Below are 17,071 nucleotides of genomic sequence, written 5' to 3'. Positions count from 1 at the left end.
CATCTGCTACTAAAATTTACCATCTTGAGTGTTTCTATTCACGTTTATAGTAACTAGACCTCTACCTAAATGTACCTAAGGTACTTTGATCACAACAGTCCACACTTGAGAGTCAAAGGCAAAAGACTCCAAGTTCAAATGTCAGCTTTACCACAGAATGGTGATTTGTTTGCATTATTTATTTTTTCCGAATAGGAAATAGATGTAACAATTAAAAGGATTTCTGTCCTAATTGTAGGGGTGAAAACTTAAAATTTGAAATGAGCATTGTTTGTGTCTGGAGCACTCACCTCCATGATCAGCTGTAAGGTTTGCTGTAGCCTTTCCTGTACTTGATCCCACTTCCCTTTCCCTTAGTCGCGCAGGCCTGAGGAATGCAGTTTGCTTAGGTGTCCAGCAGATGGTGCCATAGTTCATTTTGTGGGCTCTGGACTCTGACTTCTTGAAAGTTTTATACGCATTTTTCAGTAACCATTCTTACCAGAACTATACCATGTTTGTATTTACATGACATATACTTATTTAAATTCCAGAAGACTGAGACTTAGATGCTGATGAAGATGAAAAACTAACAGGTGAAGAATTTGAATTGCTAGCTGGTCTGCTCGGTTTGAGTGACTGACTGGCTCATTGTGCCGGAACCAGCTCAGTTCCCTGACAGTAGCAATGGTCACAGCTCCCATTTTATTGTCTGTTATTTATTGTCTTATTTTATTGTCTGTTTTAATATGCTTCTTATGTAAATAGCAAGGATAGTGGTTTAGCATCACCTCACACCACCAAGTCCCTTTAGCCATTTGGTGGGGGAGGGCAGGGAGTATAGGCCAGAGGTTTACATGAAGGTTTTTTTCCTCCGTTGTTTTCCACCTTATTTTTGGGACAGGGTTTCTTTCTTTTTTTGGGGGGGGGGACGGTGAATGCTGGAAGATCAGAGAAGCAGAACAAGCCACAGCTATCTCACCTTGCTAGTTCCTCAGGTGATCCTGTTTCCTCAGGCTGGAAGCTTCTGAGTCCTCCTCCACATGAATCTCAGCTGAACTGTGTTGCTCCAAAGCCTGAACGCTTAACCAACCAGATGCTTAACTAACTACATGCTTTACTCCGGGACAGGGTTTCTTACTGAAGTTGGAACTCACTGATTTGGCCAGACTGGCCACATTCACATGCGCATGAATGCACACACTGAAATAGGTATATTAACACCACACACACACACACACACACACACACACACACACACACACACCCCAAAATAAATTTGGTACTATTAATGATTTAGCTCTTTATGTGTACTCAAGGCATATTTTATTTATACCTTTTATGGAGCTGGAGACATGGTTCACTGGTTAAGAGCACTTGCTGTTCTTGTAGAGGAACCAAGTTCTTTTCCAAGCTCTGATATGACAGTTCACAAATATCCGAAACTCCAGTTTCAGGGGATTTGATGCCCCCTTCTGGCCTCCTTGGGCACTGCACACACATGGTGTACATCTATACATGCAGACAAAATACTCTTACGCATAAAATAAAAACAAAATATTAAAAAGAAGTATCCTGTATCTGTTCACATCAGAAGTAACATATAAACAGAATGAAGAAAAACAAGCATGTATTTAGTGGAAATTTTCTCCTATTAACTCAGAAATCTCTAAGTTTAATATTTTAAGAAAGTTTCTACTAGTCCTAGTGAATGAACACATTGTCTTGCTATATTTCTGTGCTGACTAGAACACACATAAAATAAAGGGGAAGGGGGACTGGTGGTCCAGATACTTTTTATCCTTTTTTGTTGAGACCTGGACAGAATCCTGTTTTTGAGGTACCATGGCTATGGAAAAGAGTTCCTTTGGTAGAGTAACATTAGGGAAGCAGGCAGCAGCCCTCGTAAGCCCTCATGAACTTTAAGGAGAGTAGCGGCTGCTGCTCCAGTCCTCCTGGCCAGTATAATGTTCATGCAAGTCCTGTCTCCTCTCTCAGACAGGTTCGTTGTTTTGTCTCAAGTGATACAGTTAGTTCCTGGCACAGGAGCCTGGCGGTGGAGGGAGGAAACGTTCAAAACTTGAAGGTATATTGTTGAATGAATCTAGAACAGATTTGGTCATCATTGCTATTTATTCAGCTAATACGTGTCTCCTTGGGAGTTGAAAATAATGCCAATTTAGCAACTGAGTCAGCTACACACCTTTGTTGTTGTCATTCCAGAAACTGGAAACTAAAGCTGTTGCAATTGGCACTCGGTAAAAGTTAGTGAACGAGTGCGTCCACCAAACTGACAAAACATGAAGAGTAAAACATGAGCAAAATTAATGTGTACCTTTAGACATTACATGATGGCTACTTCTGAAGACGCAGTTGCTTCTTGGAGCCCCCAGCAGGCTTCTGAAGCATGCTAGGGTTCTGCTTCTTAACCTAGAAGACGGCTACGTGGGGATTTCCAGACTGAAATGCCACATCCCAGTGATTCAGTGATACTCTTGGTGCACACATTATTCATTAAAAAGAAAATATTTAGTTAGCAGTTCCCATGTTGTGTCATGTTTTGATATCAGGACATGACGGCACAGTTTTTGTTTGACTTGGGGTTTTGATGATGAGGACAGTAGGTGAGGTTCAAAACTGTCCCTGAAGAAATCTGTGTTTGTTTTCTATATGAAGTGCTTTTCTTCCTGGCAGTGGTTTGCCCTGTAACCTGGCTGCTGGTCTTGAGTCTCTGGATTAACAGATACCCATACACTAGTTCAGATGCAACAGGGAGAGCTGGCCCTTGTACCAGCCCTCCTGCCATGCAGACACCTTGGAACATTCACATGGTGGGTACATAAGACCTGCAAGCCCATTTCTTGCCTGGTCTACCTGAGCACAGCAGTGGGATGGCTGGCAACCAACACACCAAGTGCTACAGTGCTACTGGTGTAGCTGATTACACATGTATTCTGCTGTTTTTCTCCAGGGTTTCTTAAGAACACTGTGGAATGTTCTTTAAATCTTTTTGTTCCAGAAGCATAGGTAAGAATTAAACCGTTCGTCCCAACTGCCTCTTCAGAACTTTATTTTGGCTCCAATTGCTATCAATCTCACCTCAATCAACGGCCCAACTCAGCAGAAGTTTCTACCCAGCTTTCTCTGAGACGGTGATGAAGAAAGTCCGCATGTCAGCACCCCCAGGCTCTGTTGCCACTCAAGCCCTTATGGCGTTATTGGAAGACAAGGGGGCCAAACTGAGATGTAACTATGGTAAGTCAGACATAGGGAAGAAAGGCAGGTTCCACAGTGTTTGAGCCCAGTCTTCTAACTGACTTAATTCATGTTTAAAAAGAGTGGTTTTGCATTGTGTATGTGACAAAGGGCATTTCTTAAGTTTAGAGCACAAAAGAATTATGTAAATATCTTTGGTGTTTGGGAGAGGGTCTCTCTGTGGTTGGCCTCCCACCTGGGCCTCCTCAGCACTGGGATTACAGGCTTACACAGACACAGAAAGGAGTGCTATAAAAATGAGCAGATTAGTGTGGTTATAGAGTATGGCTTGAATCCACATAAATGGTAGAGTTCTTTAATAAAATTAAATAGAAATGGTATGAAAGATAACATTTTGAAGCCAGGCGGTGGAGGCGCACACCTTTAATCCCGCACTCAGGAGGCAGAGCCCAGCGGATCTCTGTGAGTTCAAGGCCAGTCTGGTCTACATAGTGAGATCCAAGACAGGCACCAACCTTGTCTCGAAACAAACAAACAATATATATATATATATGTATATATATACACATACATATATATATATATATGTATATATATATATATATATATATATATATATATATATCACTTTGAAAGGACTACTTAAAGTACTATTTAACTTTTGCTTCAGTCAAGAATAATTAGCTGAGATTCAGAGTACTTTGGGATCCATTAACCTAGTTCCTTGACTAGCTGTTAAGATAGATTTTTTTAATTATTTATTTATATATTTGGTGTTGAGTATTGGGACCCAGGGCCTTGTGTGTTCTGAGAATGTCCTCTGTCACTGAGCTGTAAGCCCAGTTATGTCCCTGCTAAGGTGCTCTTTAAGCAACAGACACTAGATTGTTATTCTTTTTTTTTTTTTTTTTAAGATTTATTTATTTATTATGTATACAGCATGTATGACTGCAGGCCAGAAGAGGGCACCAGATCTCATTACAGGTGGTTGTGAGCCACCATGTGGTTGCTGGGAATTGAACTCAGGACCTCTGGAAGAGCAGTCAGTGCTCTTAACCCCTGAGCCATCTCTCCAGCCCTAGATTGTTTTTATTTTATTTATTTATTTGTTTGTTTGTTTGTTTGTTTGGTGTTTTGAGACAGGGTTTCTCTGTGTAGCTTTGCACCTTTCCTAGAACTCACTTGGTAGCCCAGGCTGGCCTCAAACTCACAGAGATCCGCCTGGCTCTGCCTCCCAAGTGCTGGGATTAAAGGTGTGCGCCACCACCGCCCTCCCGGCTTGTTATTCTTAAAGACCCATCACTTTTGTATAGGCCAGAAAATTGTCTGCTGCATTCCCAATCCATTAAGTCCTTAGAGCAAGGACTACTTATTGATGTATAATAAAATTGCGTAGTGCTTTAATAATAGATGCATGTGCACTGCTCTATTAGCACACTCCTGTGCAGTGATGTAGTAGTACATCCTTGTGTGCAACAGTCTAGTTCCATGAAAGCAGATGTCATACATCTATGAGTCCTGCTGTGGGATTCATTACATTTGTGTGTTTCTATAATAGTACATCTATGTACTACTATACTCTTACATCCATGTGTGCTGCTTTGTGAGAACATGTGTCATCATTCCCACAACAGTGAATCTATGTGCACTCCTTTACTTTCATTCTGTGTGTGCTTCTGCACACGGACATCCATGTGTTCTGATTTACCAAGAAATACATAGACACCCCAATAATAGAACGTCTATGTGCACTGCTCCACTTCTGCACAAGTCCACCTGTGTCCATGTGCAATGCAGTAATAATATCCTTGTTTGCACTTCTTTCCTAGGGGACATATGTATAGTGCTGTCCCAGTAGGGCTATGGGCATACAGGAGTAGTACAACCAAGTTTGCTGTTATACGTGTACATACAGGTGCACTGCTGAACTAGTATATCAATGTGCACTGATCTACTCCTACAAATGTGTGCACTACTGTACAAGTACACCCCTGTGCTCCATCGTATCAGTATATGCACATCTGTTTATGTTGCAGAAGTAGGGCATCTGTTTTTCCTCAGATATCAATGCACAGTGCTCTAGTTAGAGATACATGTACACTGCAATAGTATTACTTTCAAGTACATCATGGTACTCACATATTCATGTATGCTCCTATCTAATATCTATAGTGTGTGCATTTACCCAGATTAAAAGCACCATGGGAGCAAGTGTCTACACTAACCCAGATTATCTCAGCATGAGTACAGATGTGTGAACTTATCCAGACTATCTGCACCATGGGCACAGATGTCTGCACTTACACAGATTATCTGCACCATGGGCACAGGTGTCTGCTCTTATCTGGATTATCTGCAGAATGGGCACAGGTGTCTACACTTATCCAGATTATCTGCACCATGGGTACAAATGTCTGCACTTATCCAGATTATCTGCAGCGTGGACACAGGTGTCTGCTCTTATTTGGATTATCTGCAGCATGGGCACAGGTATCTGCACTTATCTAGATTAGCTACAGCATGAGCACAGATGTCTACACTTACCAGATTATCTGTATCATGGACACAGGTGTCTGCACTTATCCAGACTATCTGTGCCCTTGTCGAAAGTTCCTGTACTTTTCTTGATTGATTGGTGCACTAGACACAGGTATTTTGTGGCATTAGTTAAGCTGTGGTACCAGCTGTCTTCCTTTTTGTTGTTGTTTGTTTGTTGATTAGCTGTATCTCTGGAACTGGTATAATCAGTTTTTATGGTCAGATGCACATTTACACTCAGGTCTCTGTGCTTTTCTGTATAGAGTGCATCCGTTGGCTAAACTGCCTACATTTCTTTCAGATTAACTTCACCCACCCCTGGATCAGGTGTCCATGGTTTGCCTAATTAGCTGCAGCTCAAAGCACAGGTGCCTTTCCTATCCTTAATTAGCTGCATCCCTGACCACTGCATACTTGGTCCTAACCCTAACCTACACTTACCCCTGATCTAACCTGTAACCAGAAATCCAACCCTTAACCCTAACTCTAACCTAACACTAACCTCAAACCCCAAATCCTAACCTTAACACTTTGTCTAATTATAGCCTTAACCCAAATGCAAGCAATAGTTCTAACCTTACACTAAGTAAATGACTGACTCTAATTACAATACTAATTTTAATTCTAATTGGAACGCTAGCAATAACCCTAACCCTAGCACTAACCAAAACCCTTGCATTAACCTACCCTTAACCCTAACACTAAAGAAAGTTCTATATCTGTTAGAAACTTAGCTGAAACCACTTTGTGTAACTTATAAACGTGACGCCAGAGCTTGCTTCCAGGTAGCACTGCTAAGAAGTAGATCTTAGAAGTGAGCCCCAGGCTGGCCATCCTGCAGCTCAGGTAGGAGACTAACCCAAAACAGGCATTTATATGGTAATTAACCTCCCCCAAATGGTATTGTTATGATAGTGATTCAGCCCCAAATTATGAGTCATGATAGCACAAAACCATCAAAATAGCTAACAGGATAGCCAAAGAAATGCTATAAAAATTGGAAGTTTGGAAGTGCTCTCTAAATTTAAGCCTAACCCTATTCCTATCTCTAACCCTACCTCTAATGCTAGTCCTAACCTTACACTTAACACTAGCTCTGTCCCTAAATCTAACTTGAATACTAACCCAAACCATAGCTCTCACTTCTCACCATCAATTTAATCCCAGCTTAAGCACTAGCCTTAAATACATCACTAGCCTTAATGAAACTGTAAACCTAACTCCAGCCCAAACTCAAAACTAGGTCTAAACCCTATTTCTAATAACTGTAGACCTTACATTAACTTTATACCAAACTCTAAAATAACTCTGACCATAATCCTAACCCTGACTCTGTCACTAACACAAAACTTAAACCTAGCCATAATTCTAACCCAAGGACTAACATTAACTGTAACTGTAAACCTAGCCCTAAAGTTAACCCTAAGTCAACCTCTAATCTAACTACAACTTTAGAAATAATGCGAATATTGTACCTAATCCTGCCCTAAAATTAACTATACCTCTAAATCTCATATTCAACTTAGAAATATAACTAAAACTTTCATTCCCTAACACAAACCCTGGCTTAACCATAACCCTATTCCTAACTCTAACATTAATCTTAGAATAAACATAAAAGTATCTCTAGAACTAACACTAACTCTGGCTGTTACCCTAAACTAAACTTAACCGTTTCTTACCAGAGCCTAACCTTAACCAAACACTTTCTAATCCTAATGTTAACCTAACCACAACCCTACCTTTAATATACAATAATTCTAATCAGATCCTAAGCAAAATCCTAACCTTAACTAGGATAATAAAATAATAAAATTAGGGCTAAAACTTATTAAAAATCCAATTTTTGATGCTAAATGTACTCCCTTGCCAAAATGCTAAATCAAGCTGTATCAAACCTGAGTCATCCTTAGATCCAACCCTAACCCTAACCCTAACCCTAACCCTAACTCTAACCAAGCTGTATCAAACCTGAGTCATCCTTAGATCCAACCCTAACCCTAACCCTAACCCTAACTCTAACCAAGCTGTATCAAACCTGAGTCATCCTTAGATCCAACCCTAACCCTAACCCCAACAGTAAATGGAATAGCTACATAGTTCTGTTAGTAAAATTAGATCACACCCTAATCCTAAACCAGCTCTAACATTACTCTAACATACAACCAAACATAAATACAAACCCAAGCTTGATACTAACCCTTTCCCTATCACTAATCTTCACTCTAATGCTAATACTAACCACCACCACTACCTAAAACTAGTCCTAATCCTAGCCATAAAACTTAAACATAGCACTAAACAAAATTTTACAACTAAAAAAACACTGGCTTTAACCCTAAACTTAATCCTAAAATTATCCAAAACATAGCCTTAATTCTGGGCCTAGTTCTAACCCTATTTATAATCCTAACACTAACACTAGCCATGACCCAACCCTAAACCTAACAGTAGCTCTAACAGTAGACTTAAGCTTACCTTGAAAGAGCATCCCAACCCTAGTTCTTGCCCTAGCTCAAAAAGTAGCCCTAAATGAAAGTGTAACCCTACCTCAAGCTCCAACTATAAAACTATGTTTAACCCACATTCTAAGACTAATTACAGCTTTACACAAAGAATATACAAAGCTCTACCTAACATTGTCAATAAGCCTAACCTTAATCATAAACCTAAACCTAGGTCTCAAACTAACCCTAGACCTAACAGTAACCCTAACACCTAACTCTAACATAAACCTTAGAAACAGCAATATTGTCTCCAGCCCCAACCTTAACCCTTACTCTACTCTAAATTTTTTGTTTGTTTGTTTTTCAAGACAGGGTTTCTCTGTGTAGCTTTGCGCCTTTCCTGGAACTCACTTTGTAGACCAGGCTGGCCTCGAACTCACAGAGATCCGCCTGCCTCTGCCTCCCGAGTGCTGGGAATAAAGGCGTGCGCCACCACTGTCTGGCTCTACTCTAAATCTTACATTAATCTTAGATATTTACCTAAACTGTCCCATGCTCTACACAAATCCTAGCCTAAACATAACCATGACTCTAACATTAATCTCAGAAATAAACATGAAACTGTCTCTAGACCTAAGGCTAACGTGAGTCATAACACTAACTTGAACAACTCTAATCTTATTTAATTCAACAGTAGCTCTAATCAGACCCCAACCAAAACCCTAACCCAAACAATACATCTAGCACAAACAATAAAAAATAACTTGGTCTAAATCTAACAATAACCCAATTTCTAACACTAATTTTACTCCTCACTCTAATGATACAGCAAGCTCTATCCCTACTCTGAGCCCTGTGCCTGATGCTGTACTGATCCTAACCATAACCTCAACTCTAAATTTAACCCTCATGGCTTTATTTGTAAGTTTACATCTAACCCTTATCCTAACCTAGCACACTATTCCTACATTTGACCATAGCTACAATATTGGCCATACCACTATCCTCAAACACAACAGTAATCAAAACCCTAGACCTGTAACTAATCATAACAATAACTTAAACATTGCCTAACCCATCCTTAACCTTAATCTTAACACTAAAAAAGCTCTACACTTAATCTAAACACTGGCTTTAATTCTAGTCTTACCCCAAAACTAACCCTAAATCTAGCCCTAAATTCTAACCAGAACCATAACACTGTCTAACCTAACCCAAAACCTAACACTAGCTCCAACCTTAGACCTAATTTGAATACTAACCCAAATCATAGCTCTTACCCTTAACTTGGGATTAACAGCTCTACTGTCCGTAAACTTAACCCAAACCCTATCTCTAACTCTACCATCAATCTTGGAAATATGCCTACTACTACAAATGGCCCTACTACTAACACAGGTCTAAATATAACCCTAAAACTACCTCAACCTCAAGCATTAATCTTAAAAATATAACCAAAAGTGTCTCTAGCCCTAACCCTAACCCTAACCCTAATATAACCCTAAACAGATCATAGTCAAAATCCTAATCATACGTATTGCCAAAACACTAAAACTAACCATAAACTTATTTCTAACTTTAACTAGACTCCTGACTCTAGTGCTACACCAAGATCTATCCCTGGAGTCCTAGGACTAGCTCTGACCCTAACCCTAACCTGTAGTTAGAGTTTTCCTGTCTGGCCCACAGTCAGGACAAATCTCTCACCCGCCAGGCCCATAGTCGCTCAGAACTAACCAAGTAAACACATAGAAACCTACATTGTTTACAAACTGTATGGCTGTGGCAGGCTTCCTGTTATCTATTTCTTCTATCTTAAATTAACCCATTTCTATCAATCCATACTTTGCCACGTGGCTCATGGCTTACCAGTACCCTATGTCTTTTCTGTCATGGCGGTGGCTGGCAGTGTCTCCATCCAGCCTTCTGCTTTCCACAGTTCTCTTCCTCCTTGTCCTGCCTACCCTATCCTTCCTGCCTGGCTACTGGCCAATCAGCATTTTATTTATTTTAACCAATCAGAGCAACACATTTGACATACAGAACATCCCATAACATTAACCCAAACCTAAATTTAACCCTCACACAGTTCTATTTACAAATTTACACCTATGAAAAATTCACCCTAGCTCCAACCTTACCCTGAGCCTATATCTAAAGGTGATTACAACACTACCCATAACAATTACCCTAACCCGAGCACTAAACCATAACCATAACTAAAATCTAACCATATATGTCTTAGTTAAGTTTTCTATTGCTTTGAAGAGACACCATGACAACAGCAACTCTTATTTAAAAAAACAAAAACAAAAACAAAAAAAACCCATTTAATTGGGATGGCTCAATTACAGTTTCAGAGGTTCAGTCCATTATCAGGGAGCACGGCGCCATGCAGGCAGACGTGGTGCTGGAGCTGAGGGTGTTACATCTTGCAAGCAACAGGAAGTCAACTCTCAGTCACACCGAGGGAAGCTTGAGCAAAAGAGACCTCAAAGCCCACCCCCACAGTGGCCCACTTCCTCCAACAAAGCCACACTCCTAATAGTGCCGCTCCCTATTTGATTATGGAGGCCAATTACATTCAACTACCACACTGTCCTAACCAAAATCTCTTTTTAATTAATTTATTTATTTAGTTTAGTTTAGGTGTCATCAGTTTCTTACAAAAGGGAGGCATGGAAATTATTTACATGATGAATAGGTCAGAACATCAGTGGAGTGGGCAACTTCATGTGACAGCGCCTCAACAATGATTTTAGTTCACATGCTTTCCAAAAATGTCACCATCTCTGAATAAGAAATAATCCTTGTCATCTAGACCTGCTTTGGCACCTCTGGGAGAAGAACTTGTCTCCAGCCTTCACACTGGCTGGCTTTTCTTTCCACCTTTTCCTTTCACGCCCCATCCCACAGCCCTACTGTGGCTTGCAACACTTTTGCTTGAGACTTCTCAGGAAGCCTAATGCCACCTTTGGAGATGGGTTAGGTGACATCCTTTCAACCAATACTCCCTCAAAGAGCAGAAAAACTTTCTGGAAGCCTGTCCAGCCATGACTTGTGTGCCACCGCAGCCCAAATTCTGCACTCAGACTTCTGCTGCAAGATGAGTCCCTAACCAGAATCTTAAACATGGCATTAAACAAAGATCTATACCTATTCTAAACACTAGCTTTGACACCAGTTTTAAGCATAAACCTAACCCTCTGGACCCCTAATTCTAAACTTAACCCTATATGTACTTCTAAGTCTAGCAACAGACTTAAATCTAACACTAAATTTAAGCCTATATGTAAATACGTACCCAAACCGTATCTCTAACCCTAAATTTAACCCTAGCTTAAACACTAGCTCTAAATATATCTCTGATCCTAAATAGAACTGAAACCTTACCTCAGGTCTGTACCCTAAAGCTAGGTCTTTAATAACTTCTACCCTGGTTCTAACTGTGCCTCCTACACTAACTTTATACCAGCCCTAAGTCTAACATTAAACAACACATACTCTAACACCAGTCTTAACCCTAATACTAACCCAAAACTTAGCCCTAATTCTAACCCTATCCCTAACTCATATCTACCACTAGCCATGACACTAAACTTAAAACTAGCTCTAACCCTATACTTAAAACAGTAGCCCTAAATAAATCCCTAGACTTAAATGAAATTCTAACTCTACCTCAAGCCTGGACCCTAAAGCTAGGTCTATAACTAACATTAATGCTATTTCCAATTCTAGCTGTTCATCTTACGTCAGCTTTGCACCAAGCTTTAACTGAACCCCATCCATAATTCTAACCTTGGCTCTGCATCAAACCTCACCCTAAACATAACCTTACAGGTAAAACTAACCCCAGGATTAACACTAACACAACAAATATAGCCCTACCTTAACATTAAGCCTACTCTAACTCTTAAACTAACCTTAGAAATAATAGCACTATTGTCATTTCCAAGCCCTAAATCAAACCTTCAACCTACCTCTAACCTAGTCAAAACCCTAAACCAAGCATTAACCATAACATTACCTAAACAAAGCCCTAAATCTATCACTAACCTTATCCCTCAAACTGAACAAAGCTTTACATCTAACCCAAATACTGTCTCAAACCCTAGTCTTAACCCTAAAACTAACCCTAAACCTAGCCCCAATTCTAACATTAGCCCCAACCTGATTTCTAACCCTAGCTGTACCTTAAACCTAATATTATTTCTAACGCTAGCCTCAACTTTATCTCTAACCTAAGTTGTAATCCTATCCCTAACCACAAACCTAAAACTAGCTATATCTTAGACATAACTTGAATACTAACTCAAATCCTAGCACTCACTTGAGCCTTCAAAAACCTCAGACTCATGCCCTAAGCATGCCCCTATCCCTAAATAGAATTGTAGCACTACCTTAAGCAAAATGCCTAAAAATAGGTTTAAAACTAACCTTAACTCTTGTTCTAACAATTTCTGTAGTTTTTACAGAACTTCATAGCAAGCCCTAACCTATTCCTAATGATAATCCTAACAATGGCTCTCCTAGCAATCTGAACCATAAACCTAAATTTAACTCTAAACCTAACCACAGAACAAACACTAATCCTAAGGACAACGTAACACTGATCTTAACGCTAAACCTACCTCTAACCCTACCATTAATCTTAGAAATATAACTAAGACATCCCCAGTCTTAACACTGACCCAGGCATAACCATAACTCAAACAACACTTCCAACAATCTTAGAAATAAAATTGTCTCTTCCCCAACACTAACCATAGCCCTAACTCTAACCCTACTCTGTCCCTAGTCTAGTCTTGTCTAACCCTAACATTAACAATATCCCTAAGCATAACCACACAACAATCCTAATTAGACCATAACCAAACCCTAACTCTACACCTACCTGAATCACAAAACTAGGTCCAAAACTAACTATAAAGCCATTTTTAACACTAACTCTACACTTTACCCTAATGCTACACTAAACTCTTTGCCTGAGTCCTATGCCAAAACTTAACTCCAACTCTAACCAGAATGCCAAGCCAAATTAAACATGTACATAGCTCTATTTGTAAGTTTACATCTCACCCCAATCCTATCCATAACTCTGACCTTACTTTAAGCCTACAACTAACATTCTGCCTAAATTGACATCAAAACCAAATCTAGCTCTCACCACAAATGTGATGCTAGCTCAAACACTAGCCCTGAATAAATCAGTAACCAGAAGCCCTATCCCTAACCACTAGCCCTTACAATTACACCTTAAACTTAACCCCATATCTAATCAGACTGAAGACATAACGTATATAAAACCTAACCCTAACCATCAGCCTAAACCTAACACTTATATGCTTAATATTAACCATAGAGTTCACCCTGCCCTAACACTCCAAAACTAACCCCAAACCAAGCTCTAACTCTAACCTGAAACCAACTCTAAATCTACATATAAACATAATGTGAATGCCAACCACCTAACAACAGTCGTACAATAACTCAGAACATTATCCCTAACTCTAACTCCCTAACTTTAAACCTAACCCTAACCCAACTTTGATCCTAACATTTTCTGAACTCTAATGATAACCCTAATGATAGCCTAACCCAAAACTAACCAAACCCTAACTGTAACCCTTACAGTAAACCTTAAAATAAACTCCTAAACCAAATCTCAAAACTCAAACATTAACTATAAACCAAACCTATTCTCTACTCCTAACCCTAATCTACAATAAACCTAACAACACTAAAACTGAAGCCTAACCCTAACCTTCTAACTATAATTCTAAAGTGAACTTAACCCCAACTGTAAGTCAACACTAACCAGAAACCTTACTCTAACACTAAGCCTCATCCTAACTTTATCCCTAACCCCCTAATATCAACCACTAACACTAACTGTAACACTAACCTGAATTTTAACTATCAAATTTAATAATAAGCTATACCTTAACTACCAAACAGAAACTCTAACCCTAACACTAAACGTAATTCAACCAAATGTAAATCATAACCAAACCCTAATCCTAACCCTAACATAAACCCTGACCCTGATCCCTAAAGCTGACCTTTCAGCAGAACATCTCTCTCCTCCCTACAGGCAAAAGCCAATAAAAGTTGGTGTTTGTGGGTAAATGTGAAAGCAGTTCTCAGGGTGCCATTATCAAGTCTTCCTTAAAGCTAGGCATTTGGAAGATGGGCTAAGGTAGGATTGGTATTTCAGGATGTCACAAGTGATAATATTTACTTGACCCAGGCCATCAATACTGAAATGGTTCACATATACACTCCAGGGAGAGCATATCAGGGTTGCAACATTCTGAGTACAATTCACTGTGAATTAATCCAACAAACGTTACTTAGTGATTCCTATGCTCATCTGTCAGGGACACAACACACTGATGTGGCTCCTGCCCCTTGTAAGCACCTGACAATTCCTGGATGATGGAAAGCTTTTGTTAAGTATTTCTAAATTACAGTAGAAATACAAAATAATTAAGCTAGTACATGACTTTTGTTTTTAATTAGAGGAAGGGAGAATTTGATCTGGGTAAGTTTGTACCTGTCGAGAAAAGTCTGGCAGAACCAGATATTAAAGAAGGAAGGCAGAGGGTCTGGAGGTCATCCTTGTTCACTCTGCCTTCCCAAAGAGAACGCCAAGCTTGGACACCTATTACTACTCCACTCCTCCCAGGAACCTAACAGAATCCTATTCTGGGGTGAGTTAACTAAGCAGTCAGGCCATCTTCTCCTACGTTCCTCAGCCCTGAGAGCCCTCCGCACCAGCTTCCCTCCATTTGGCCTGGGGGGACTCAGAGAAATGAAAACCAGGTGGAAACCTGGAAAGTGGTGGCACAGGCCTCTAATCCTAGCACTTGGGAGGCAAAGGCAGACAGATCTCTGAGTTCAAGGCCAGCCTGGTCTACTGAGGAAGTTTCAGGATGACCAGGGCTACACAAAGAAACCCTGTCTTGAAAAAAAAAACAAAACTATCTAAACAAACAAACTTTAAAAAGAAAAAGAAAACCAAGGGGCTTTGCCAGTTATCAAAGATTTTGGCCACCCAGCCAATCACTGGAAAAAGCAAGAAGACAGGCTAATTTTTAATAGAATGTATCATTGTCTTGGAGTTACAAAGATTTACCATTACTGTCTTGTCTGTTTAGTTTGATTCTCAAAAAACAACAACTAAGAAACAGAGCCTCTGATGTACCCATTTCACAGATGGGCAACAGAAACCAGGAAGGGTAGTTTTTGCTAATCCTGGGATGCAAAAGATAAGAAGACCGAGAAGAAGCATGTTTTTCTGAGTGGATCAGGGAGGAATGGATCAGGAAAGGCTTCCAGAAAGTAAACAATGATTGTGTAGAAAAATCACAATTGTGTACTGGAACCAAAGAGGAGATTCCAGGTACATGACTCTGCAAAGGCTTGAGAACATGTGGAAGTCTGGGAAGTGGGCAGGGATCCAGTGATGAAGGCAGTAACTAACTATGACAGCAGCTGACCCTGTGAACTAATTAATATAATAAAGTATGAACTTTACCCTTAGAGCCAAAATGTCTCTCTCTTCCCCTGTCTACACCACACACACACACACACACACACACACACACACACACACACACTCACAATACTCTCAACTGAGAGAAAATGCACACAGATTTGAGCATTAGTTCTTTGTCTGTGGCAAGGTGGGTGGAGGCCGGACAGGCTAGGCTAGTTGCTCAAGAGACCTGAAGACATGGTGGGAGTAGAAATCTGAGGTGTGTCCCCAAATCTCCTGGTGCTACTGGGTAAGAATCCGTCCCTCGTGTCTCCACTTCCTCTATCTATAAAGACAAAATAATATGTTTGCATCCGTCTGCCTTGGGAATTGCTTGATAATTAATGGTGCAGAGGCCTGGCTGGCTTCCATGAGTCAAACAACACCCTTGTACAGTATACTACTGGCACACATTAAATGCTGATATATAAAATGTGTTTTGAAGGTGGATCTGAGAATAATTATAGTTTGTTAATGATTGTTAATTTTACCACAGCTTGGAATGGTGGACTTTCTCTAGATTTTTAAAGAGATTGCCACCCCTTCATCCCATTAAAGAGGCACAGTTTCTCACAGGCTCCATTTTATTTATTTATTTATTTATTCTCCCCATACTTAGTGGTTCAGGCACCTCCACTGATTACCGAGAAAGAAAATCAATAATTTGCTCTCTGAGAATCAAATGGTACCAGATCTCACCTAGTGGTCTTACTGACTAAAAAAAAAAAAAACCTAAAACTGTTTCTTTTTCATTTATCTTTACAAGTATAGACACACGTGTGCGTTCAATAGAACTGGCACACCAGGGCAGCTGGATTCTGCAGGTGATGTGTAAAAGAATTGTTTCACTAGCCTACCTTCAGATTCTGCACCATTTTGTTTTCATAAATATGCCTTTACAGTTCTTAGAGCCAAATGGGAGACCCAGGCTGGAATCCTAGGAGATCAATGGCTGGGGTAACTTTAGGTCTCCCTGCCTCATCTGTATCATCTCTCCTAGAGTAGGGCTTACAGACAGTCCGTTTGTGTCCTGAAAGGCATGAGGGCATGCTAATATTATTGACCAGCAAAAGAACTGAGTAAATGTGTTATGAGGTGTTCTGGAGCGAGAAGGGAGGGCAGGGAAAAGACTGAAGACAGGAGCTGGGAGAGAAAGGGAGGTGGTATGGAATTATGAGACCCGGAATGAGAGGAGCGTGGAGGTCAGGAGCTGGGCCTCTGGAGGAACTCAGGAGGCTGCATTCGGAGAAGTGGGACACCCAGGTTCTGAGCCATAAGGAGGACAGGGTGGGGCTAGGTAAGTACTGGTTTCCTCTATGGGCTTTTGGTCAGCAGATGGCAGGAGCAGCCT

At 40.3% G+C, this 17,071-nt stretch overlaps 1 pseudogene; it reads right to left on the bottom strand.

The window, feature by feature from the left end:
• Nucleotides 1–10,938: 10,938 nt before the first annotated feature.
• On the bottom strand, nucleotides 10,939–11,235 carry LOC118579263 (annotated as a pseudogene).
• Nucleotides 11,236–17,071: the final 5,836 nt, after the last annotated feature.

Source organism: Onychomys torridus, chromosome 3, assembly GCF_903995425.1.
Source record: "Onychomys torridus chromosome 3, mOncTor1.1, whole genome shotgun sequence".
Classification (NCBI taxonomy): Eukaryota; Metazoa; Chordata; class Mammalia; order Rodentia; family Cricetidae; genus Onychomys; species Onychomys torridus.
The sequence above is the reverse complement of the archived record's forward strand: the minus strand, read 5'-3'. Positions and strand labels throughout refer to the sequence as shown.